At 31.8% G+C, this 27,776-nt stretch overlaps 1 protein-coding gene across 2 annotated transcripts in view; it reads right to left on the reverse strand.

Moving 5' to 3' along the window:
* LOC145939511 (uncharacterized) overlaps positions 1 to 27,776 on the reverse strand; it is a 138,109-nt gene that overhangs the window by 81,495 nt on the left and 28,838 nt on the right. For both annotated transcript variants that reach the window (XM_083043853.1, XM_083043852.1), the window contains exon 6: positions 3,701 to 3,745. The gene's annotated coding sequence lies outside the window, so the exon portion shown is untranslated. The remainder of the gene's footprint in view (positions 1 to 3,700; positions 3,746 to 27,776) is intronic.

Genomic DNA, 27,776 nt, shown 5'->3' on the forward strand with positions numbered 1-27,776 from the left:
TACAAATATTGTACTTTGTAGTATGATACAACATAATCGATGCACACTCGATGTTAAAGAATGCACAAGCGGGAGAGAATTGAAAGAGCTACAATACTATCGCGGGCTTCGTTCCGACAAACTTTGCCGAAAGCTTTCGATGTATACCGCAAAAGTGTATTCCATTGCGAGATTTCCGCAAACTGCATTTGTATTTTTTCTCGCCCTTTTCTCACACGTTTTCTCAATTCTACATATTCCTCTCTCCCGTCTATCTTTATTTCTCTTGAGAAATCTCAATATCTCTCTTCGTTCAACGTTTACAACGTTTACTATTTTCCTTCAGCAAAATGGAGAGCTTTTTTCCTCTTGATATTTCTAAGATAACTTCACGTGAAAGTACTGTCGTACAATACATCTCTGAAATTGGGGGCACTTTTCCACAAACTCTTAAAATTTGTAACAGAGATTTAGAGATTCGAATTTCCCTTACAAATTTAACCAAACTCTTTTGCTAAATCTTCTTTTTTTTTTACTTCCAAGAGATCATAAAATAATTAGTATATAATTAGGTCTTAAATTAAAATTCAATCAAAATAAAATTCAGTTTTATACAAGTTATAACATATTAATGCGTAATCCAATTTTGCGAACAATTTTAATTACATTAGACATACGATAACGAAATTGAAGGATTATGAACGATAGTAACTTGCAACAACATATAGCTATAATCTGTTAGCTCGAAGTGCCGGAAAGTGCAAGCACCAATTTCTGCGGATTTAGCTAGCAAACTCTGCGATGCGTCCTTTATACTCGGAGCTTCCAAGAATGGAGGATAAGCGCCAGGTATCCTTCGATTACTGGCTGATGTAGCACGATATCAGAGATAAAGGATAATTTAAGATCCATCGAGTTGGCAATTTTAAAGTGGTCCAAAAAGTTCAAGAAGCGCTAAGAATTAAAGAATTATTCGCATTTTATTCGTTCTAAGATAGTGATATTTGTTGCAAGAATAAGAATGCTGAAGAAGAGAATGTAAGGATATAGAAAATTCATAATTATGAATAATGAATATTAAACGAATAAATTATGATAATTTAATGTTCAAACTTCGCTATACTTTTCTATTTCTCGCAATCTAAAACATGAATATTCACATTTCGGTCTGTGAATTGCTCTCGGCTTAGGTTTTTCTTAGCTGGTGGATTGCGAGGGAGATAAAGAACGGATAAAATGCCGAAAAAACAAAAGGAACAAAAATGCGCAGACGGAATTACAAATGAACGCTTCTTCAAAGACAAAACGAGCGTCTGTAATTCCTTAATTAAATAGCCGGGCGGTGCAAGTCTCGGTAGAGAAAAAAATCGACGAATAATCTTGTTTTATCATGAGAAGCACCAATAGCGAGATGGGCATTTGTCATGGGAATAATCATCAAAATTGCCACGCTCGTTATCTCAGATCTGTGGAAAAGCAACTTTTTTTCTCTTTTAAAGTTTTGCAATCAAGCGACACGGCAACACTGATGAACGAGCAGTCCGAGGATTCGGTTCATTATGTTTCTCGAAAAAGTTATCAAAGTGATATTTAGAAATAACGTAGAACTTTAGCTACTGATTATTATTGTTTAGAAATTCCGCAAAATTCCGTATAATCTTTTCCCAGCTGCGATTTAACACGAATCTGAAGTAAAGACAAATCTTTGAAGTAGAACTTTGCAGAAATTTTAATATTTAAAATAGCAATATGCACATAGCAAGATTTTTTTTAGTAAATTCGTTATTCATTAATTAACATATTTTAAAAAAAAGAAAAAGAAAAAGAATCTTAGGTTAAATTTCTTCAACGAGGTCGATAAAAATCGGAAAATTTTCCCTAATGGAAATATTTTAAGTAACGATTGAATTAGTTATGTAAAGGAATATTAAATTAGATAGACTACATTTAGTAGATATAGGAATTAAATAGCAGCAGTAGAAGTCAGAATGTTAAAGGAACTCAATTTCCGATAGCCATCAGTTTACAAATTCTACAAGCTGTCACAACCTTTGAAGAGCAAGAAACTTTTGATAAAGTACATCACGCAGCAATACATAAATTTAGATTAGTTAATTACGAAACGTTAACAAACGTCGTTTTCTCGTAATCAAAAAATGTTTCTTTCATAATCAACATTTTGAAATTACTGCAACTTTTATATATAATATATATTGTGAAATAAATATTACAATTTATTTTCAAAGTATCTTGCATAAATAAGAAAAAATAAAATATATATTTTAATAAATTTATATATTTTTGCAAAAAAGACATGCACTACATTAAGAATGTAGATTTTTCTCAGTTTAATGAAAAAGAGAGATTCGTTTCGTACCACACTATTGATTGAAAGGATATTAAAGTGACTACTGCTCTACAGATGGCGAAACGACGATGACGAGAGTGGAACGACTAACGATTGCGATTGCTACAGGAATTCTGCGAGGACTAATCTAACGGACAACCCCTTTGAGAGATTAGAAATTAAGCGGAAACTAGTTGAAGTGCGACTCTCGAAGCAAAAGCAAACTCCTGCCTCATCATACTTCATGTGTATACAGCAGGAAATATATTAACAGTGACATAGTAGATTTACACAAGTCTCTGATAAAGCAGTAGCGCTAATCTCGTCATTTATCTGGAGAATTATTCCGAGAAAGTTATAAGAAAGTTTAAGAAATTAATTGAGAAGACAGTTGCGGCTATCTTTAATAACAATCAATCACCAAAGGGAAGTAATATTTTGGAGTAAGATTATATAAGGTAGAGAGTGTGGCAACAAAACACAACTTATTTATTACACTTTAAATTTTCTCGTAAATAATTTTAAAAAATGTCTCGTAATCTCCCTTTCTAAAAAAGGCGTGCAAAGTCGAATCTCGAATAGCAGTCATTGTTGCCTGTTTTCCGCGATTAGCTGTCTCGATTCGCGTTGTGCGTTATATTCGTAGCATCAGAGAGACTGTCATCGTGAGAGTTAGCAGTTTGACAGTTTGGTCAAAATAAAATTAAATAAAATAATAATATTTTAATTAATATGTTATAATACTTTAAACTCGATTCATATTTTTGACAGTTATCAGCTGATTTCTGTCAAAAAATATTAATCACGGATAAAATATTATAACATATTATATTACTTACAAAATATTATTATTTTAATTATAATAATATGTTGTAAATAATATAATATATTATAATATATACTTTATCCGCGATTAATATTTTTCGACAAAAATCAGCTGATAACTGTCAAAAATATTAATCGAATTTAAAGTATTATAACATATTATTTAAAACATATTAAACATATTATTATTTTATTTTATTTTATTTTGGACAAACTATCAAACTGTTAACCCTCGCGATGACAGCCTCTCGATGCTATGAATATAACGCACAATGCGAATCGAAACAGTCAATCAGCACCGCGAAAAAGATGCAACAATACTTGCAAGAATCGACTTACATGCCTTTTTTAGAAAGGAATGTTATAATATTTTAAATTCGATTAATATTTTTGACAATTATCAGCTGATTTTTGTCAAAAAATATTAATCGTAAATAAGATATTATAACATATTATTTAAAACATTTATGTTATTTTAATATTTTAACATATTATGTACCCCATTATCGCTATAGAAAAATGTTATAGAATAAACAATTTCTCACTCACCGATACACCGTACAATAGCGGAGTTGTAGTACACAGCATATTGATCTGAAAACAAAATATTCAAATTATTTATTAGCTGATTTCTGTCAAAAAATATTAATCGAGAATAAGATATTATAACATATTACTATTTTAATTTTTAAACATATTATTATTTTTAAATTTAATTAGCAAATCAATGCTTTAATCAACTAATTTCTGTGAAAAAATATTAATCAAACTTTATATTATTTTTTTTTAAATATCATTTTTTTTAACATAAAATCGAAGAATGACGTGTTGTTCTAGTTAATGTAAAAAATGCCAGATACACAACTTCGTGTCAAATCATGATTAGAGTGAATCATCGTTTGCGCTATTAAAGTTAAAATTTTATCCATCTTGACATCCTGTACAACTCTTTTAGATTACGGATTTTACAATCATAGATGCGAAGCCCGACCACGTCGCTTCGGTTGGGACTTTACATAACTAAGCCTGGCCGATGGATTTACTCTTCCTCGGACTTACATCCCTATGCATTTAGATTTTACCCGCTAGATATATATGCACGACATATACAAATATGTACGATAAGCGGAAAGGGAGCAACGCTCGTTTCCGACATCAGAGAAAGAGAGAGATCGTACAGTTGATCCGAACTCTAGAGAATGCTTCAAAGTTGAAATCGAAATCGAACCTACTTCCTCGCGTAGGATCCGCATAGGATTTCTCTCCTCTGATTGACGGCAGAAGTGCTCTGTATCTCCTCTCGATTTGATCCCAAGCACGCGACCTAATCGATTTTAGTACAACTGTACACTTGCTGAATAATGCTCGAAGATCCGCGGACTTGGAAATAATCGAATGTCCTCGACATTTGAATCCATCTAAGGATTATCTCACGCGCGACTAAATCATTACAGAATATTAATAATATTGATATAATAACGCAAAACTAGATCTTGCAATAAACGATGTGCCAGATAGCACTAGAGAATGATTATATGTTTCTTTTCAAAAATTGCAGGAAACGAGTAGTAAAATAAAATTATAAAGCATACATCATACGTATATACTTATGTGCGCTGTAATATTTTTCAGGATATATATATATATATATATATATATATATATATATATATTATTCATGTATTATTCTTAATAATTCTCAAAAATATATTTTTAATCGCAAATGTCAAAATATGTAGATATGAAGTCTAAGCTAAATTTTCTCGACACATACAGCGTAATAAAAAATATTTACAACATAGTACATGTCGAATACGTGTCGATCATGTATTTCTTAACCTACATCTAATTGTAAGATACGCGAGTCACGTCGGTGAAAAACATGATGCATTGTCTGCTTTACGAGCAACTCTGATAATAATGCGTATATCGTTAATGTTCGATTTTTGCGCTGCTCTTTTCCGGCTTTCTATACAACCCTTCCAGTATCTTTTTGCCGGTGCTATTCAGCATCTTTAACGATTTTCTGTCGACGCACGTGCCGCGGGCGTGGCGTCTCGATGGCTGCTCGAGAGCACATTTGAATTTATCGGTCGATATCGGAAACTACTTTGCTGATCCACAATGGCTTATTGTGGCCTTGTAGAGCCGCGTGCTGCCTGCAAAGTGCAGCCGCGAGTTCGCAACATTAATATCACGTGCCCGCCCCCGCATAGGTTTTTACGATCCATTTTGACCCACTCTCCTTCGGTCATTCCTTTAGCCAAGAACCCTTACTAATACTTTATCTCGTGAAAGTTTGAAAGGTAATAAAACGTTACAATATCTTTCGTCAAACATCAAACATTAATTTTTTTAATCGGGCAAACATATGTCAAATCTGTCCAGATTCAGTGATTTAATAGATTAATATACGATTCGCGAAAGCGTTTTAATGATATCGGTACTTGTGTGCAGAATTTTTTTATATAGCATATAATAACTAATATAATAATTAGTCCGTAAACACAATGGAATAAAGATGTTCAGTAACTTTTCAATTTATACAATATAGAATCATATTCAAATATTTTTATTAAGAAAGAAGAATATCAAATTTTATTAAAATGTATCTTTATCATAATATATGTATACCTACATATATAAAAATCTGTAAAATACTTCTCAGAATGTATAAAAAAACTATTTTAAAAAATTAGAAAAAAATTACTTTTTTAATCAACAAAATATCCTTATAGCAGGTAATATCCATAACCAACAAACAGAGATTATTCTTCTTTATGAAGGTTGACACCTTCGATATCCGGTGAAATAGTTTCGTATGCATCGTAACGCGAACTAATCGAAAACTTCCGGAAGTTTCGAAGCAGACGTCAGGCGCATCGCGAGCATCCTCTCCCATCGAGAACGCTCCCAGGTGCGAAAACTTCGTCGACGCCTGTGCGGTGAATGCTACCGACTAGATGCAAAACTTTTGCCGCATTTCTTCGGCTAATGCCTGGTCGGCAGAATAATCCCGATCTAGACGAGGATAAGGCGGAGCCGCGCAGCATTGTCGAAAGTCTTAAGCCAAAAATCTTGTGTCTTTAAAGAAGTCCCTCTTCTACTCTCTATTCCTTCATATTCTACTTTATGCGCGACGTGGAATTAATTTTATCGTCGTAAAAAATATATGGTGACGGTATATACGCGCTTTGTGCCCTAGAGAAAATTTTTCTCAGAAAATAGAAACTTTTAAATATCTTTCGCGTGTATAGTAAAGCAGAGTAAAAATTCCGTTTAACGTTATATTACTCTGCTGTAAGCGAAAGCGTAAAATAACCGGAAGAAGTAATCTCTGTACACCATGCAAATCATTTCTAGAACACCTCGTCATTCGAGGGATAACGCGGCGAAACAGCAAATCGGGGGATATGAAAGGAACGATGCTTTTATTTTCCTTTCGTTCGCGGACACCCGCGGAAACGGGACGCACGCCAAGTCCGATAATTCTTTTTTTCCGCAAACATCGACAGATATGACGCCGCGATGAATTGCTCTTCAACCTGCGTACGTTTTTCGCACGTATGTACCAAATCAGTAACGAGCATCGGTGATATTGTTTCCTGGGTTTATTGCGCTCGATGAAACTTTCGAACGACTTCGCGATAGGATCAATCGTTCAGGATCCCATTTTCTCCGCGAATTGTTCCACGTTTAAGTAATATACGAATAGATGTATTATATTCTCTTTAAAATTCTTCATTACTTAATTTTGCTAAATATTGGAAAATGCGTGCGAATGAACGTATTTTGTAAAATTTCTCGCGTCTTTATTTTCTTAATTATTTTCTAATACCGTGATAAATACGTCGTTAAAAAGTGGCTGCAATTCTTTGCTTACATTTTTATTTAAGCTATAATTTTTTAAATAGTAGTCTCTCTATGTAACTCTTTCTATATGTATTTAATATATATACATTTATTGTATTAATTTCTTAAATCCTCAAAACATTAAAAAACGCATTTGATTAAAAATTTATGATTTTAAGCTATCATAATCGCGCAATAGGTTTTTACGACATACAAATAAATGTAAACTAGATAATCAAAAAACATAAAGAAACAAAGATAGAAATAAAACGGCCAAACACAGACATATAAGTGAGAGAAACGAGAGTGCTGGACGAATCGATTCCGTCGTCAAAAAGAACGAGTAACCGAGTCGCGTTTTCGTGAGATGGTACCGGTATAAAGAAAACGAATGACTCCATACTGATAAAACTGACCCGCAGCCACATAGAGGCAATAAAGATTTGCAATGGAAATGGAACCATCGATTCCAGCAGTACGTTATCTACATTGGAGCATTGAATCCCCCTAGTGACGTAGTCAAGCCATAAAACACTGACCTCTCTATACACGGAGAGAATTTTCTCTTAGAATTTACCTTTTACTAAACTGCATGGTAAAATTAATCAAATATGTTTTATATTTTAGTGTGTAGATATATTATTATTTTTATTGTAATAAATATTAATCAAAGAAATTCTCATAAAATTCTTTCCATACCATCTCATAAAATTCTTTCCATACCCACGATTACCATGATTTTCAGAGTAAATTCTAAGAAAAAATTCTCTCTGTGTAGTGATATTATTTATGTTATAATATTTTAAACGACGAGAGAAATAATATTACTTTAAAAGTATTCGAATATTTTAATATTTTCTGCTAGCAATGTAATGAAGTAAAACATAAGAATAAAGCATATGCACAATAAACGTGATACTCTATATCTCTATTAAGCAATTTACATATATACATAACATTATATATATATATATATGTGTGTGTGTGTGTGTGTGTGTGTGTAATTATGGTTGTCTGAGAATCTTATAGATTAAAAGTATCATTTACTGTGTCTAATATTCTACACATTTACGCGTAAAAAAATTTTAATCATCAAATTGGTACAAAAGCAATTCATTAACTGTCAAGTTAACTATCAAATATCTTTTATAATAAGATAGCATAAGATAGCACACATAATTGCATGCTAAGCACAAGGCGAAGTATCTGTTAATGACTAATTCATTGCACATTCCGTTTCACCAAAGCTCAACCGCACAATGCCCCTCGAGTAGTATAGGTCAATATTGGACGCAGCGTGGCAGAATAACGAACAAAGCTGTTCGAGAAAGCTTATCGTACAAAAGACTAGATTTCGTGCAGTAATAAAATATTTCGCAACTCATATAAAGACGCGCTTTGCCGAGTTTCTGTCTCCAAAAATAAAAGAACGCGCATATATCCATTTAATATATGTATATTTACGTCTAAATATTTTCTCACGAATGTAAAACCGACGCGCTTGCAAGGAGTTTCTTCTTACAAGTACGATGCGCAATGTACATAAACAGCTAACAAAATTTGCAACGCAAACATGGATACCGCGATTTCCACTATTCGAAACGATACATTTTTCATAGCCGTCCAAGAAATCCACTCCAAGATGTTTTCGTAATTTCCTGAACGTAATATAAATTTAATTAATATATCAAAGTAATAATTTTATAAAATAAAATCAATTCCTTGATTTATCGCGTAAATATCGGTTTTATGAAATATATGTTCTCGTTATTTAAAAACTGAAACGTAAAATATTATTTAAGGTATTATAATAATATATTTTGCACATTATTTTTAATTTTTTGGAAGTTATTCTTATTCTGAGAATTTTACAAAAGAAGCATAAATAATTGAAATATTGAGATGAATGTTTACGCAGCACAACTTTTTCCTCGTCCAGAGAAAAAATTGTTTTAAATTTTTCGACATAAAACTACTTATTGCGGTAGACATAGGCTATAATTCGCACTCTCATAAAATCGCAGCGCGTTTTTATAATAGTCCTTGAAAGTTAGAAGCTTCTAGAGAAAAGCATTGCAGCATATATACCTACTTCTCTTCGTCCGAAACGAAAGAAAACGATCGCTAAAACGAATGTGAAGTATGAAACGCGAAGAATGATTTACGACGAGCAATTTTGAGCGGGCGTATCTCAGTGTTGAGTTTCATCCGCTTATATATTGTCCGAGAAGTCTCACAGTGAAGAATTAAAAGAATCTCATTCACGCTGGAAACGGGACAAAGCGGCGCCGCGTAATGGACATGCCTCTGTGCGAACAAACGCCGATGATTGTCGGGGAAAATGCGTTGCCGATGCTGTCTCGCCGATATAAAGTACCGAAGGCGCGACGTATAGAATCGTAGCATTGATTACACATTTAACGTACAAGTTAAAGTAAAAAATTATTATATAATAAAATAAGACAGATGTGTGATAAAAAAAGAAAATTTTATATTAAATTTAAATGAAAAAAAGTATATAAATGGAAATTATTTACGTTTCTAAGATGTTGAGTGTATTAGGAAGCACACAGATGTAAAACTTAGTAGTTTTTTTAAACCAGAGAGAGGAGAATGAAACATGTCAATTTACTTTAGTCAAAGTTTCAGCGATTGCACAAAAGCATCAGTGTCAGCAGCGAGATTGCGGCACGGAAATATAACGAGAAAGATCGCGGATAATCGTGGAGCCTAAGGGGAGACGAGGGCAGGTGGCTGAATAATTGACGAAAAGAGGATTGAAAGACTTCGGTTCGACAGGATCGAAACGGCTGCCGAGAGAAGATTGAAAATGGAAGGCGAGAGGAAAATATAAGAAGCGACAGAGAGACGCTATAAAGAGAATGCAACGATAAGAGAGTTTTTCGTCCAAGAGAAATAAGAGAAGCCCAACATAATTTATATCTTCGCCCGTCCGCTATCTAATCTTTGATTGTATAAAACATTCAGAACCGAATAATAAATTATTTCTGATGCACTCGTCAATCGGAAATATATGTATAAAATAGAGGATTCATTAATATCGCATGTCAAAATCAAATTAATAAATTAAATTTTTTGTCGGTTTTATACACATACACAATATTCTTTTACAAAATGTTAAATAATTAAACATTTTTTGCCTGATTTATGTATATAAAATTATTTACGGAAATATATTTGTATCATGTTAAATATATTTGTTTAACTGACATGCCGAAACTCATGAATCGCAAACTCATTGTCAGTTTTAGATCGATTAATCACGTAATTCACTAAATATATATGAACTAATTGGGAAATGCGAGAACATGATTTATCCCAACTCTCGAGAAAGCAATGAAAGGTTCATTCTTATATTTTAAAGATCAATTCAGCGAGACCAGGAGAGATTAAGACGTACTCCCCAAACGCCAGAAGTCGAAGGATCGATTAGATGAGAAGTGGAAGGGATGCAGGTCCCTTGGGCAACAAAACCACTATGAGGGCCGACACGGGAAAATGGATTCTAATCGTCCTGACGCTTCGATCGTAGGCGTTACGAGGCATTATTCCTCCATTAAGATACTGAATAATTCACAAACCGGATGTCTTAATCGTGCAAACACCGACGAAGGTCCAAAGATTGTTAGAGCCGAACCGAGAATGGAAAACGGAAGAGTCCAAAAACAAAAATATCTTTTCACTCTATACTTATTATTCTAATGTAATAATAATATTATAATAATAATAAATGTAAAAAGATTGAAAGATTTTCTAAATTCTTTAGAAACTTCATTTTACTAAGTAATTTGAAACAGTATCAGTATTGAAATGTTTAAATATTTTTATGCATAAATTATTTCCTATAATTTTCTCGCATAGTTGTGAAAAAAAAAAAATTATATAGCACTCGTTTTCTATTTCTCGATATCTCAATCTATATTATGATGAAACATCATTAAACTATTATGACGATACTGTATGTTATATGTATATGAAAAAGATTATGCAATATATTTCGACAAGCCACGCATTATTCATGTAACAAAATTCGGCATTGCCGACATTGCACGAGACTTAAAATCACGCTAAATTTTCCAAGCAAAAAATTACAACGAGAAATGGCGATCGACCTCCGATAAATTGTGATGGCACAGCAGAACGTTGCAGAATACAGGACTAGTGTATGTACGCCGTGCATGAGTGAGAAATTGCATTATGCAGCCAGAAACTATATACGAGCCATGTCCGAATATGATCACGCGCACACGTACGGAGTTAACAATGTGTCTCGTGGGAACAGCACATCAACTGTAACTGTAAATAGACCAAAGAGATATGTCGGTGCTGTTCCGAGATATGATTCGGACACCTATTCTATCAGCACTCGATTCTATTTGAATCTGAATCGTAATATCTAACCCAATGTAATTTACAAGAATAACTTGTGTTTCTTTAAGTATTAGATTATCGTGCTGAATAAGAAATATGCATAAATTAATAGTTATATCTATAATTACTATTTTTTATAAAATTTTTCTAGAGAGAAAAAGAAATAAGAAAAAGAGAAAGAGGGAGAGGGAGGAGAGAGGAAAAACTATTAATTATCGAATTGCCATTTTACGTAATTATCTTAGTTATATCTTAGTTGCACTTTTGAATATAAAGGGTAAAAAATTTAAAGCGCAGTTGGTCATTTCGCGAAACATTCACAACGAAGACAGCAGCTATTATTCCGGAAGACGATTGTAGGTCGGTCGCAATGGCTGCGACCAGACCGCTGCGCCTGTGGCGTTACAAGCTGTTTCTACTGCGAAGACTGCCTCGATGTTTGCCTTTACTACTACATTGCCCCTAGCGTTGCGCGTTGTTCTGCTCTGACGTCCGAGACCCGGTGCATTTATGGCTGACCGTAATAGCGAGTCGCACTACTGTTGCGAAAATAGCGCACCGCTTCACGTGGCGTCCGTAAGATGAATTATAATGAACCACGCACGGATGATTAGATGTTAACATATATACGGTTGCCTTACGAAACAGGAACGAAGTACAGTCAACATCAAGATATTTTTTATTTTTTTAACTAATTTCTACAAATTTTTTTTTAATGTCTAAGCTAATAATAATAATAATTGTTAAAATATGATTGTAATGTAAAGTATGATTCTCTCTCTCTCTCTCTCTCTCTCTCTCTCTGTTTTTTGAGACGAGTCATTAGTAGATTATTATAATATATAATTTGCAATCGTATATATATCATAATATAAATCCTCGTAATTACATTTTGAATAGCCTGCAATATGTATATAACAATTTTTAAGAGATATTTTTATCGATAATATGTTTTACTAATATTTTTAAAATACAAAAAGAGTCACAATTTTTCACTGAATTTGATTGTACTGTCTATCGGTGTATAATATTTTCAACAAATGAAAGTTATTAATTAGCTACTATAATGTGCATATAGTGAGACATTTATCTTCGTAAATTAATAAGTAGCATAATGTGAGGTACCTATATGATTAATTGATCTCGCAGTTCGCTCTTTAAGATATTGACTTTCTGCGCCAGTGGAAAGAAACACAATTCATGAATTTAATAGATAAAAATGACATTTATTTAACTATTAATCAAGAAAATTCTTCTTTTAAAGAGTAATACAAATATCAAGATATAAATTTTTCTTATTCTATTTTTCTTTTTCTTTATGTAAGTTATTTAGCATCTAAAATCTTTTAATTTATTAATCCGGATTATTTTTATATATAAAAAATGTAAAATAAATGTAATAAGGTAAAAATAAATAATATGTACAATTTTTAATTAATTTCAATTTTAAGAGATTTTAAATGTATAATAAAGTATTTTGAGAATTGTAGCAAAATTAATTTGCAATTCAGTGGACTTGATATAAAGTTAAATTCCGATTCAATGCAGTTATTCACTGCACTTCTATTTATTCGCTTCGTTCTATATATAAGTCAAACTGATAATAATTTACTTAAAAAGTTTCAAGAGCGACGGATATCGCCGTATGCTGCACTATACGTTTAAAGGTCCCGTGTGAACGATTCGATTTTACGTCAATTGCTGCATAGCACAGTGACAGAAGAGAAGAGAGAATATTCTCCAACACAATGGTAGCCGATAGTTGAAAATGAGAAAGTTTCAATCGCACAGCGGCTTGCGTAACAATTCCGTTATCCAGGCGTGTAATTTTACTAATTAATAAAAAGGCGAACAAATTGCTGTTTGCTCATGCGTCAATAATATAAATTTTGCAAAGACTGCGTAATAATAAGCTGCGTATATTTCGATATTTATTGTATTATAATTTTACGACAGGGGTCTATAAATCAACTTGCAAAAGGTCACGAATTACATTAATTTCAGATTTATTAATATTTACTCGAGCATTAATTACGACACTGTATCTTTCGTTCTATCGCTTACCTCGTAATACGCGTCCTGATACTTTCTTACACGGATTAAACAAAATTATCGCGCACACTGAGCCTATCATAAACTGATGAATCCCCCGATTATTCCTATGTAATTTCGTTAATTATACAACGATCACATACTGGGTACACGGCAATTAATTACAAATCCCTCTGTGTGCATTCTCGCCTATCTAATATACATCTACTCAGTTCTCGACGATGCATATACAAACAGACACGGGCAAATCAGTTGTCGAGATGATGAATCGATAATCCGTTTGAAGTTTATGGGTATCGTTGCAATGGAGTTCCGGCACAAGTACGTGAGAGATTTGCAAAAGCCGCTTACCTCACCGGCCTGAACTTTGTCATTTATTGAATCGCCGTCAGATCGACAAAGAGGGATAAATAAAACGGAAAAATAAATACGGCGAGAAAAACTATGCAGGGTGCGCAAGGACGAGAAAGCAGGAGCACAGCGACGTTGAAAAATCTATTTATATATGTCCGATACACCAGCCCGCCGTGTACCTGGTGCGCCTGGTGTGTCAACGTCAGATGTGAGGACGTCACCAAGCGGGATAGAACGCCTGTCTCACCCGAGTTCTTCTCTCACGAGATCAGGATTTCGCCAGACGTAAAGTACGCTCCGTATTTGTTTCATCGTAGATTCAGGTAAGTTTTCAGGCACCGATGCCCGAGAAAAGTTTTAGATCTCCTTCTCATAACTTATGATGACGCGTGCTCAGCATTATTGATAATGGAGAGGCGAATTTTTGAAGGGAAACTTTGAGGAAAAAAATGACGTAAAAAGTAGGTACAAATAAAAGACGATAAAAGACGTAAACGAGAAGAAAATAAGAAAAATATAAGACATGAAAAATTGGAATATATTAATCCCTCCCTTTCCTGACAATTTCGCGATATATTGATATAGTTATAAGGCTTTCAACATTGCACAAACGCGATTATTATTTCCGCCGATTACTAGTTCAATTATTGCTCTTAACCGGTCGATTATTGCACAATGCTAGTTTCTCATGCAATTCGTCCGTGAAAACATGATCACCGATTAAACAATACAACAATCTTAAGGATTATCCGTTATAATCCACTTGTCTATGCCAGCTGAAGCTCTTCCGAAGTGTTCAATCCACTTTAATCTGCTATTCGCCCTTAAATAGCAGGCTTTTCCACTTGATCCGATTTACTTTGTAATAAAATACTCATTACAGTGTAATCTCCTTTCCGATACTGCGGGATACTATTAACTGGATATTTATATATATTCCCATCTCAATTAGACGCGTTCTCGCATTGATCAGTAGGATCTTCTCCTTGAACCGCTTTAATTAATTCTGCTCGGATTGTTTTAACTATGGCTGCATCGCACTCACACGATTGAGACTCTGCCGAAATTGATTGTATGGCACAGTAAAACGCGCGGTCCCTTCGTTTCTTCAAGTCGAGGATCTTCCGAAACTAACTTCATTTATTTTGCCCTAATGCCGAGGCTCGATACCGATGTCGTCCTTATCGCTAATCCCAAATAACGACATTCCGATAGACGCCCATAAATTTCGATTAATCCAGCCTAATTCGAAGGGAGGAACGACTGCGTCCGTTTTACTCAACTATGAAATGTAATCCTTCCATAAACGGATATTTTATTTTAAAGAGTAGCGCGCACAACAAATAGCGGTAATTATTTTGATTTAATTTCACTAGACATTGTTGAAACTTCATTAAATGTTATTGCATTTGTCAGCTTGCACCGTTCTTGTTTTTCTAAACTTTCATTTCCTCAGTCGCTCGTCCATTTGCCATATTATTGCTCGTGTTATTACTTGGAGCATATACGTTCTTTTCTTGCCTCTTTCTCACTCTATCCCTCCCTCTTTCTCTTCCTTCGCAAAATTTATTTTCTTGCAACGTAGCGCAAATATAATAAAATCGCTAATTTTCTATTCAAAATAAATGGAATATACTTCTGGAATAGTGCATTTGATGAGCATATATAGAACCATCGCATGCATATAGGAGTCTGAAGTGCTCTATAAAGTTTTCCACTTTTCGCACTCACAGGACGGAGGAAGGAAGAAACGCTTGAATCGATTAAACGATTAAAGGACGAGTACGACACGAACGAGAATATTCCCATTTCGCGAGCCGTAAAATAAAATTACACAACTGCAATCGAGCGCTTTGGAAAATTTGTTACAACATTCATCAATCTTGATTTTGATTGTCAGAGACAAATTATAATTTAATTAAGTATAACATAGTAAATATTTCAATTGGAAAATATCAATCATGAGCAATTTTATCCATTGATTATTTATTAATCAACTTAAATTCATGAAAAATGCTAAAAATTTATCTCTACGTACTTTGAGTTAATATTGAACAACTGAATAATCAGTTAATGACAAAATCGCTTTTTTGTCTTTACTTTTCTCTATAAATTATACATAAAGTAATAATTTTAAAATCAAATTTGCCTAGACGACTAAAGAGATTTTCCTAAAAATTATATTTTCCATAGTCGATATAAGTTTACACTGTGCTTGTGGCTTAATTACCTCGTTATTACAGCCATACAATTGCGTTCTGTTGGGTCATTCGCAAAACCTCATCCGTCCGCGGCGGAAAGAAGCAAAAGGCAGGAGGAAAATGATACTTTCAACCAAGATTAAATACTGGTCTCCCACGGAAAAAAAAAATGGAAAAAACAAAATAGAAAAATCGTGCCACGATTGCATCATGAACGAACAGTTGTTTAACGAGAACAGCTTGACACGCTAGGAGAGTTAAGTGCATCCTGAATGTTTAAAAAGAAAACGGAAAACGAAAAAAGTGTTGATAAAGGAAGTGACTATTTAAAGCTTCTATGACGAAGAAAGCAATGACTTAAATTATTTTCTTTCTGTCTATTCGTTTAATTTCAATGTAATTTTCAACTAAATTTAACACAATTTGCATTTAAATAACTTCATTTAGATGATTTAGGTAGTACGTTCAAATAATTTTGGCATCAAATATCAAAATATAACTCTCCTGATTCAAATCCTTTCTCATTCGCGTTTATATTCTTTAATCTAATTATTATAAAATATATAAATATATATATTCTTATTATATTTCATTTCTAGCAGCTTATTTCAAGCTTGCTAATCTACATTTATATAGGAATTCTGGTGACATGCTGACAATCAAATCCCACGAATAGGAGATGTACGAGAATAAACTCTGATTGAAACTCATCGCGTTCGCGATTTCGCGCGAATGAAACACGCACCATCCATACTGTAAATCGTGGGATTTCCCAATGCGAATGTGCGGCCGCGTTTGTGTTTCGTTCCGTCGTATAATAGTAAATGACTGTTTCCGAGTAAACGTAAATCCGGCGCGTCGGGAAATGAGGATCAATATACCCCGAAGAAAATTAATATTTTCCATTAAATATAATATAATTAGAATTGATACACCCACACACATACATTAAATTATTATATAAATAATATATATTATATTATCACACATATTATTCTTTTTTTATTTTATTAATATATATGAATGTAAATGGCCGCCAACAGATTATAAATTGTAGATAGCAGCAAGATAAATAAGCAAGCAGAAGATTAAATAAAAAATAAAAATTAAATAAAATTTATATAATTATGTTATATATTTTTTCTCTTCCATAGATATATTTTTCGTTATAATGCTAAAAATTAATTGATAATTGAAAGAATAATACACGCACAGATATATACATATATATTATAAATGTACCGTGATATATATTACGTATATATATATATATATATATATATATATATATATATACACAGAATATATTTATACATTACATAAAGCATAAAGTTTATATCAAATCGATATAAAGTATAATTATGCAGAGTGTCTCAAAAACACTGTTACATTTGTAAACGCTTTTACTCTTCAAAGTTTAGAGTTAGATATCTTTCTTTAATGAAAATATTGAAGCATCATTATCTCTTGTCATATCGCCTTTAAAAGATAAAAATATTTCAAAACGTATTTTCTAATGGTTAGAGAGTAATCAATAGCGTTTGTGGAAATATTACTTTATAATTTTATAATAGCCGATTAATTGGGTAACGTGGATCTGTGAGAATTAATGTCTCGTCAAATTGTAACTTTTCAATTAAAGAGCTAAGCAGTGGAATCTAAAAGAATTAACTCAGAAACGTAAACTTTTTGACAGATACAAATAATCTTCACCTTTAACATTAAAGGTATAATAAGTTGAAAGTTTTTCAAAGGTTACCTAATCTAATATATTTGTATTTTATAGAAACTTAATATAATATCTTTCTCAGTAGAAGCATATCGAACAAAGATTAATCATTTGGAAACTTGTACCTACAAAATTCGTCATTTTTCTTTTTATTTATTCGTAATTGTTAACCGCATACGACCATCTATCGCAATTTAGTTGGATGAATTATGAAGTTTTAGGTAAATTTTCTAGGCAGATAATATGTGCTCACACACACTCGTATCAAAATTTACTACGTGTCTCAACGATTACTCTTCATTCCGCAGGCAGGATACCCGACGTCGTCGTCGCCGAGATCCGCCTTCGTGATCTCACGTAGATCTTCGTAAAATACGCGCTTCCACCCACCCGTCCGTCGCGTCGCGCCAATGCGAATAAATTGAGTATGGAGGTCTCCGCGGCTGAGAAGAGATTATGGTAATGCGAGATTACGCCGTATTTAAATGGAAGCCGCTTGCTACCTCGTCAGCAGTTTGCTATTAATGTCAGACTTCCGTACGACTCTTGCGCCTGCGTGAATGCTAATTAGAATAATAATGACGGCTTGACAGAGAACTAACGAAACACCGAAGTTAATTGAAATATTTCAGGTCGGTGATAAGCGGATGAAATTGAACATACGAAGTAATTATACGCGACATGTCGGCGGAATTAAAGCGGTACAAAGTTATTGCAATAACAATTATATATTAACTATTAACATTATAATTTTTAGACATCTGATTTACTTTTTACTGAAAATAAAAATTACGAAATATTTGATAACTTTTTAAGACGTTTGTCGCGAAACAAAAGTTTACATACCAATCACACATTTACTACCAAACGTTATCTTGTTACGAAACAAATAAAAATTTGATAGTAGACAATTATTATTTTTATTTGTGGAATGCATTCGCAAGGAATACGCGAATCATAGTGTTTCTATAGTGAAATTTTCGCCAGAACTTGATGGGGGAGAAAAATGATCTCGACTTCGGAATTACTCAACTCCCAATTCTCTTCCCTCTCCTATCATTAGGCCGAAATTTATTATCCGCCATTAAGGTACCATTACTCGTCCTCCACATGACCTTGACTAAATTACGATCGTTACGAGAAAGCAAGCGCGACATACGATGACAGAGAATGTCGTTTTTGGTGCCCAGACAATTTTCTTCTCTTCAACTGGTACACTAACAGCACGTGTCGTCGTCTTTGTAACAAATGCAACGAAATGAGATTTTTTTCGGACAACCTAAATTAAATAAAGCAACGACAATAAATCTAAATGCAGAATATTATTTTAACACCATTTTTAGATATGCAAAATATGTGATAATGTCAACTTATTAATTACTTTAATAAAAAAAAATAATGCTATTTATACAATGATTTGTTATTAATCAACTAATTGAAATTACTACATTAATAGTCAACTGAATAATGAAAAGTTTTTGTCGGTCCAGGCACCAGTGCGCGACGCGGTGCTAACAGAAGCCAATTTCCACGGAGAATTTAATTTAAAAATGTGACCGAGCAGGGCAACAAACGAGACTACACGCGGCAAAAGAGCACGAAAATTTCACGGGCATTCAGCATAATTAGACACGATCGAGCGATTAATTTTGAACATTAAGTTGATTAAATGAATGACCGAACAAATGTAAAAATCTCATGAATAACGGGAACGCTTCGCTATAGTTCGCCAATTTCATTCATAACTCATAAAAATGTTCAACTTTTTGTCCAATTAAATTTTGATATTTATGCAAATGTGTTCTTTAAATTTAATATAATCCGTTTTAACAAAATATATATAATTTAACATTTATTACGGAAAATTGCATTATTTAGAAAAATAAAATAAATATGCACTTGCATATAGACAATAATAATTTGCTATAAAATTTCTTAATTCAAATAGAAATATTAATATATTATTCGGAATATTAAAAATTAACCGTATTTTGCGTTAAAATATTTCCCGACGACGTTAATTATTATCTCTGTCGGAATTTTTTGATGCAATACAAAGCGCGAAGAGAATCGCTCTTCGAATATTTAGAAATATTGAAGAATCCGCCACGAAACTGTAAGGCCGAATATTCCGTCTGGTAGCGAGGGAATAAACGGCGAAGCTATATAACAAGAAGACTTCCCGGGAATGTAAGTAATTCAGGGAATTCGCGCGTATACGAAAACGACTGTAAGAAGAATTTAATATTGGTACACATATCGCCAAACAATGTGCACATTGCTGACAATATTTGGCGTTTTCTCTTGTGTAATTAGTCTCACCTTGATTTAATCCCTTCGACAATGGTTTGAAGGATTAAACCGATCGATCAACGACGTAGTATACACTGTTGACGATCACTATCTCTTAGTCTTAGGTAAGGGATGTCAATATTATACTTTATATAAAGAAGTGATATCCCCCATTCCTTTCCTTCGAGCAGCAACAAGAAGAAAATGTTATAAATTTAGATAAGACATAAATGCACACATAAATAAAACATATATATGCGTATTTTATTAAGATTTATAAAAATTGTTTTTTCTTAAGAAAGCAAACGGCTTTACGTAAAAATCCTTTTTAATACTTTACGTCCGAAAATTTAATTGGATAATTAATTCGCAGTGACGCAGTGAGTTGATCCTCTTAAACTGGGATTTCTCTGAAACACTTAGCTAAAGATACACCAACAAATAAGCTCTAATTTTACGCCAGGAAAGGATTCGCGAACGTATCGAACGGAAGAGTGTGCGGAAAAACGGAAAGTAACACGAGCTCCGGCTGTGTAAATTTTTCGACCTGTTTTAAAGCCGTTCAGTTATTGTCCGGGACCTTCGCTAAAATTAAAAGATCTTGCCCATCACACATGTGCCTGTTAAATATACAATGATTATGGAACGTTAGGAAAACATTGCGATGTCCCGGTTTCATCGTTCTTAAATAGATTTCCGAAATCTATTTCTCACGATATTCAAAAATAAGTTGAAACAATTTTAGAAATATATTCTTATAAAAAACAAAATTTCAAATTTTTACAAACAAAATTGATGAGATAAAACTAAGTATAATATATAATATCCGACTAAGTAATGTAAATATTTTATTTTTATCATATCTTCAAATACAAATTCAAGTTCTAATTACATAACAAATCATGCTAATAAAAATGATTTTCATACTTATTTGTTCAAGTTTATTCTTTCTAAATATAAATCATAAATTCTATGCTAAGTTTTACTATCAAAAATGTACACATTGATTGCAGAATCGAATATTCCAGTATGTAGCTAATACACGAAACCGAATATATATTGCACTGAATTCAGTATTGATTTTTCCGGCAATACACAAATTGAATAACGCCACTGATTTCAGAATCAGCTGTTTCAAATGTATAACGATTTTATTTAAAATAATTTTATGCATTAAATTTTGAAATCAAATAATGTTTCGTAAAATTCTAATGAATAATAAGTAAACATTTCTGCTGCTTATCTCTGATCATCAATTATTCAATATATTAAGAATTCTTTCATTATTAGTTGAGAAAGTTTAATCAATATTTTCGAGAAATATATATATATATAACAATTAATGTTATATTAATGTATATTAATCAACCACAAATTTGTATTATTGTATTTCGTATTTGTAACGATTATTGATTTTTTTCGGTTTAACATTTTTTCGTTTTTATACTATATATATATTTTATATAAATGGAATCTCTGTTTCATATAGTTTATCTTTTATAAAAGCAAATGGATAATATTTTATTCGGACTTTGTTGGAATTATTAATGAACGCGTCCAATTCGTCAGTGAAATATACCGAGATTGAAAATGTTATATATTTCAATATATCGTTGATCCGCAATAAAATTGTTTAAGAATACATCTATACATGTACGTATTTTAATAATGTTAAAATATCTTTATATTTTTCTTTAGTGACGCGTGCAAATTTAATTTTATACGCTAAAGATTAAATCCTACTGCAATCATTTCAAATCAATATCAATCTCAAAATTGAATGTTTGCTATAGAGAGAATATTTCATTCACAACTTAACCCTATCGTGATCGCACAACACAAATTCAGAATCTTCGATTAATAGAAACCATCACATCAATTCTCAAATACCACGTAATCCCATCCTAAGCCTATCGTTGCTTATCTGACCCACTTTTGCATACGTTTTCTATATAAAAAGAACTATGGAGAAAAATTTCCGGTTTAATCAACCTTCCGTCACGTGCAGCTGCGAGTAACGTCATCGTCACGACGACGACGACGCACCTCGATTCCGCGCGTTCCTCACTTCCCTCTAAAAAATAATAACAATAAGCTTAATCCGGATAAAACTTCAAACAAGTATGCCCCAATTTCAGAAAGGTCTTTCCCGATCTGTTTGAATCCTTCATAGCAAGAATAACAATTCGCCATTAAACTCTCGATGTAGAAATAATTGTCCGCCCATCAAGTGTATCATGAAAAAAATAAGTAGCTTGAACGAGATAGTGCTTGAATAATTTTTCGATATTATTCCACTCTTTTACAATAATTGAATGAAACGAATCCAAAAATAAAATATATTAGCAAAATAAGGCCAAAATAACACAATATTTCTTGTTTGCAGTTAAAATTATTTCTATATATATAAATGCGCATAAAATATTTCTTCAGAGATTTTCCTATCATTAATATAATTATTTTTTTTATTTATAAATATAGAAAAAAATCGTATTACAAAAATTAATTAAAATCGAATTTCTTATATATATATATATTTGTCCTTATAATGTTTGTCGCAATTTTTATTATATTTAAATATTAATGTTCTATAGAAAAAAATGGTTTCGTTTCGTTTCTTCTTAAAGATCTTTGCAAAGTTGAACGGGTTAATAAGCCGCCTTTTGCAAGATAACTTTGTGTACTTCAACTTGGACGTAGTAATATGCGAGAGAAGTCCGTGTGAGCGGCTTTAACTATTTCCTACCGGCCGCAAACAAGTGCGATATGACCCAGTCCGCCTTTTTTTAACGAAAAAAGTATGAAGAGCGAAAAATAGGGTGAATGCGACGCCGCTACTTCGCATTCCGTGATAAAAGAGGTAAACGCGTGCCCTCGAGCTTGAAAGCTGAAAACGCACTAGAAGTGCGTACTTTTAAGCACTCTTTGTGTAGAAAGCAAATTTTCATTCAGCAAATTATGATATAAAGTGCTGCCAAAAAGCTATAATAAAAAATTAATTGAATAAGCATTTGTCAAATATTATTCGTGAAATAAATCTCATAAAAAGTTCATATGAAAGAAGTTAATATAGAGTGTTTAAACTTTTATATGAGCTATAGATGAAAATTTATAAATCTCATTACTGTTTAATATAAATTTTTAAATATCTCTTTAATTGTGCTATTAATACTAGTATTATATACAATATACCAATGACGGAAAAATGATTTATATATTAATTGATATATCTTAATTTAATTTGTGTTAACGTATTTGTGATAACGTGCTAACATTATTTGCGATAATATTTGCATAATTGTGCTTTTTTCTTTATTAAATATTTGCTACAATCAATTTATTAGAAGTTCTATATATAACTAGCAAAATGAAGTTTCTTTCTCTCTAAAATAATGATTAAAATAGTACAATGTAGCATTTATTGGAATAATACGGCTATGCTGTAAATATAGCGATCGCTATAAATACCTCGTTACACCGTTGCATGATAGCTTTTTGATAGCGCTTTATATCCACTTATTCCGAAACATTTGAAAATTCGTATCGACAGATATTATTTGCGCTCGCGACATAACAAAGCACTTTATTCTGTCATCCACATGTTGATTCTAACACAATTCACTAATACTCACGCGCACAAGCGCTCTTCTGAAAAGCATTTTTTAAAGTATCAATATACAAATTTCAAACGCGCGTTAAAAATTATAAATATCTTTTTTCCTAAAAATGCTTAGTTTCCTAACAAAGAGTGTACAGTTTGAATTACAAAGAAAAAATAGTATTATAAGTACTAGAATCTTCACCAGGCAAAAATAAAACAGTAGAAATAAATTTCCATTTTATTCTCTTCAAGAATGACTAATTTTGTCTTTTTCCATTATTTGTTAACGACGATTTTTTTAGATTATCATTAACTATCGCTCGCGTCTAATATGCACAGAAGAAAGGAAATTTCTTCTTTTAATTACCTTCTTATTGCAGTTTAATTACGGCTTTAATTACAAGTTTTATCGGCAAACAGATGTATTGAAGAATACACGTAGTTACTGTCTATATAAACTTTTGCAATAGCAATACTTTAATGTAAAATACATATACATATATATAATATATATAATGTAAAATACATATAAATAAAATATATATAATTGTCATTTACATAATTTGGAAAATTGTTTTTTGATTCGCTGTGCAAAATAACGTAAAGAGTTCATGCATTTTTCTTGTATGAAATATTTTATAAATTCTAAAGAAACAGAAAAAAATTTCTTTTTTATATTTTTTAATTATATTTTATTTTTAAATTATATTTTACTTAAAAATATATTTTATAAATTATATTTTAAATAAATGGAAGAAAAGAGTAAATTGTGAAATTAATCCACCATAATCTCTTTAGGCTTCTAAAACATCATGATGTTCTTTACTTTAAGCTTTTAAGTTATCGATTACATACACGCCTATTATTCTTATCATTATTATTGCGATCTACTCTTCGAGAAACATTTTCGTGGGCGGTTGTGTATGATAACGAAAGCTTCTCTTTCATTACAATCTACTCTATCGTCGCTCTTCAGAGTCGGTAACTGCACTTTCTCGCATCATCTAAAATCGGATGATACTATTACGTGAACTCATTATAGAGCTCGACTCTTCTCGGCGATTTGCATAAATTTTCCACGACTGAAAATGAAATTGCCCGCAAACTGCGGCGGACAATGAAAGGCGTGTTCTAAGCAATTGTTAACGATGTGAACGCGGTAAACACATATGCGAAGAGCGCATTGTTCAAGTTATAAAGATTAAGCTTTTGCATTTCAGTGATAGTGAAACAACAAACTTTAACGCGATTAAATATAATGATCCACCTGCAGAAATTGTAAGAGCACACAACTGTATATTTTTTTCCCAAATGCGTCAATAGTTATTAATTTTGTAATAAAAAAGTTAATACTATCTTAGGCTTAACTTATTCGTATTTTTAATATAATATTTGAGTACGTAAAAAAATCTTTTTTCTTAAAAGTTCTAATTTTTGTGTTACAATTTATACATATATGATCAACAAAGCAAGATTTCTAAATTACTTAGATGGATGATAAGTTCTATAATAAATAAATAATACCCCCCCCCCTCTCTCTCTCTCTTTCTTCTTTATAATTCTCTATTCTATTTATAATATTGTAATTTTTTTATGCATAATTAGATAAAGTTAGAAAAAATTAATAAATTTTGATATAATCTAATACTCATTAATAATGTTGCGTACTGTGTTGATTAATCGCATTTCATCCTGTGCATCTGTATAAAATTTGCATTTCATAACGGCTTTATGCACTTTTTAGCAGCAGCATATACCGTGAACTTCATCGATAATCCGACATCATAGAGCAACCAGTATCATGATTTAATACCAGCCGTTGCGGCGCCATTAGCCAGAGCTCGTATAATTTCTAGCCCTTGCGCATTATTCGCTTTAAAAAGCTTTCCGATGCTCGCAGTTACATACGCTTTCTCGTTGCACCACCCGTTAACTCGGCAGACAGGCGGAAAAAATCCGTCACGCGTGTAGGTGAAAATATAAAAATAAATATAGAACATAGACATACAGAACACAGACATAGTTGGTGTATCGATGTATTTGCATACACACACACACACACACACACACACACACACACACACACACACACATATCAGCGTGATCTATCGGATAGACTTAACGTCGGCGATTAAACAATGCTGAGAATTTTTCACACACTTTAGAAAGCTTAATTGATTAAGAAAATTTGATGAAAAAATTAATAAATATTTTAAAGACACAAAACCTAATGCATCTAAAATATAAATTAATTATAATAATTAAACAAAATAAATAATTAACCAAGTTTACAGAACACATACAATAGTGTTATAGTAACTAAATATGTATAAGCATTAAAGAAAGGAACTTTTATTTATAAGCGTTATTTAATATGTTGAGCGTTATAGAGACTTAATATAGATTTGTTAATATGTTATTTATAGAATTGAAATGCATAATTGAGAGATACTGTAATATATCAATATCTCTTATTGTGTAATATCTCTTAATTATTAATATTATATCTCTCAATTATACATTCTTATTCTATAAATAACATATTAACAAATCTATATTAAGTGGAGCTATATACATATAACGCTCAACATTAAATAACGCTTATAAATAAAAGTTTCCTTCTTTAATACATATTTAGTTACTATAACATTATTCTGTGTTCTGTAAACTTGTTTAATTATTTATTTTATTTAATTATTATAATTAGTTTAGACTTATATATATAAGAGTTATGTGTGTATATATATACATATAATTTGATGGAACAGACATATATGTTCACGCGTTTTTAGCAGAAATATCTTATTAATTATCTTATTAATGTTAATCCATTAGACCATCAACTCAGATTTCTCTAAATTCTCTCTAGAATTGCACAACTCTCTATAGTTGCGCTCACTCTCGGGGTCACTTTCATTAAAAATATGAACTTACTTTGTCATGTGTGTATGTATGTGTATATGTATGTGTGTATGTATAATTGTTCATCTATCCCAGACATAGAAAGAAAAAAAAGATAAAAAGTTTATTCATTTTAAAAATTTATCGACGAGTTCTCTCTAAGAAATAACATTTATCACTTTATAGAGAAGTTAAAGTGTATAATAAAAGTTAAACTGTAATGACTGCGAATATAATCAATATATGTCAGCAAATTAAGAGTTATCACAAAATTAACATTACATAAAAATCGAGAGTAATAATTGTGTTATAAGAATATTATTTCTAAAATATATAGAGTGTAAAAAATGAGAAATAATTTGTTAGTAGAAAACTATAAATTAAAGATAAAATAATACTAAACATTAAATATATGTATTACAAAGTATTATTGTTATTAAGAACAAATAAATCTATATAAATGAAAGTAATTTATGACGATTTCATTACGATAATAATACAGCAAGAAATAAGACCATGTAAACATTCAAACGCCTTAATTATTATTTGTGAAATAAAAGTCGAAGCGCGTTGAAGTACTACAATGCCATGCAAATGACAGACACTTGAATGAGATTCGAGTGTTCGCTAACCGGAAGTATGCATTCTTTGCTCGCTAAAAATATCTAGATATAAGGAATAAATGCAAAATAAGAAAAAAAAGAGAGAGACAGAAAAACGTATTCAAGAATTTACTGAATTTCTTGCTAATTGTCGGCTCTGTGTTGTATGTCCTCTCTTCGCGATATCCTTTTAAAGCAGCCGTAAATTTATGTTATGCAAATACGGATTTCCACGTGAAAACATCGCGAGAGAGGAAGAGTGACATTTCGCTCGCCTCGGCGAAGGAAAGAATAAAATTCATGCTTTGTCATTTGACTGTCGACGAAAGTTGCATTGCTATTATATTAATATAAAACGGCCGTGAAAATTAATAAATAAAAGAATATCATATAAAATGTAATACTTTTGGATATCAGTTTTTCAAATTTTTACAATGGTATATTATAAAAATAAATATAAATTTTAGCTAAACACATACGTATACACGCACACATATTGTACATATGTATAATAAAACAAATATATATACAATGAAAAAAATACCTATATATACAATAAAAAGATGAGAATAATAAACAGATATATTGACAATAATATTGTCTTTAAATAACGAAAAGTATTTACCTAAGACATATATATATATATATA

This window comes from Prenolepis imparis, unplaced genomic scaffold (assembly GCF_030444845.1).
Source record: "Prenolepis imparis isolate NDT839.2.m4 unplaced genomic scaffold, iyPreImpa1.0 SCAF_8, whole genome shotgun sequence".
Lineage (NCBI taxonomy): Eukaryota > Metazoa > Arthropoda > Insecta > Hymenoptera > Formicidae > Prenolepis > Prenolepis imparis.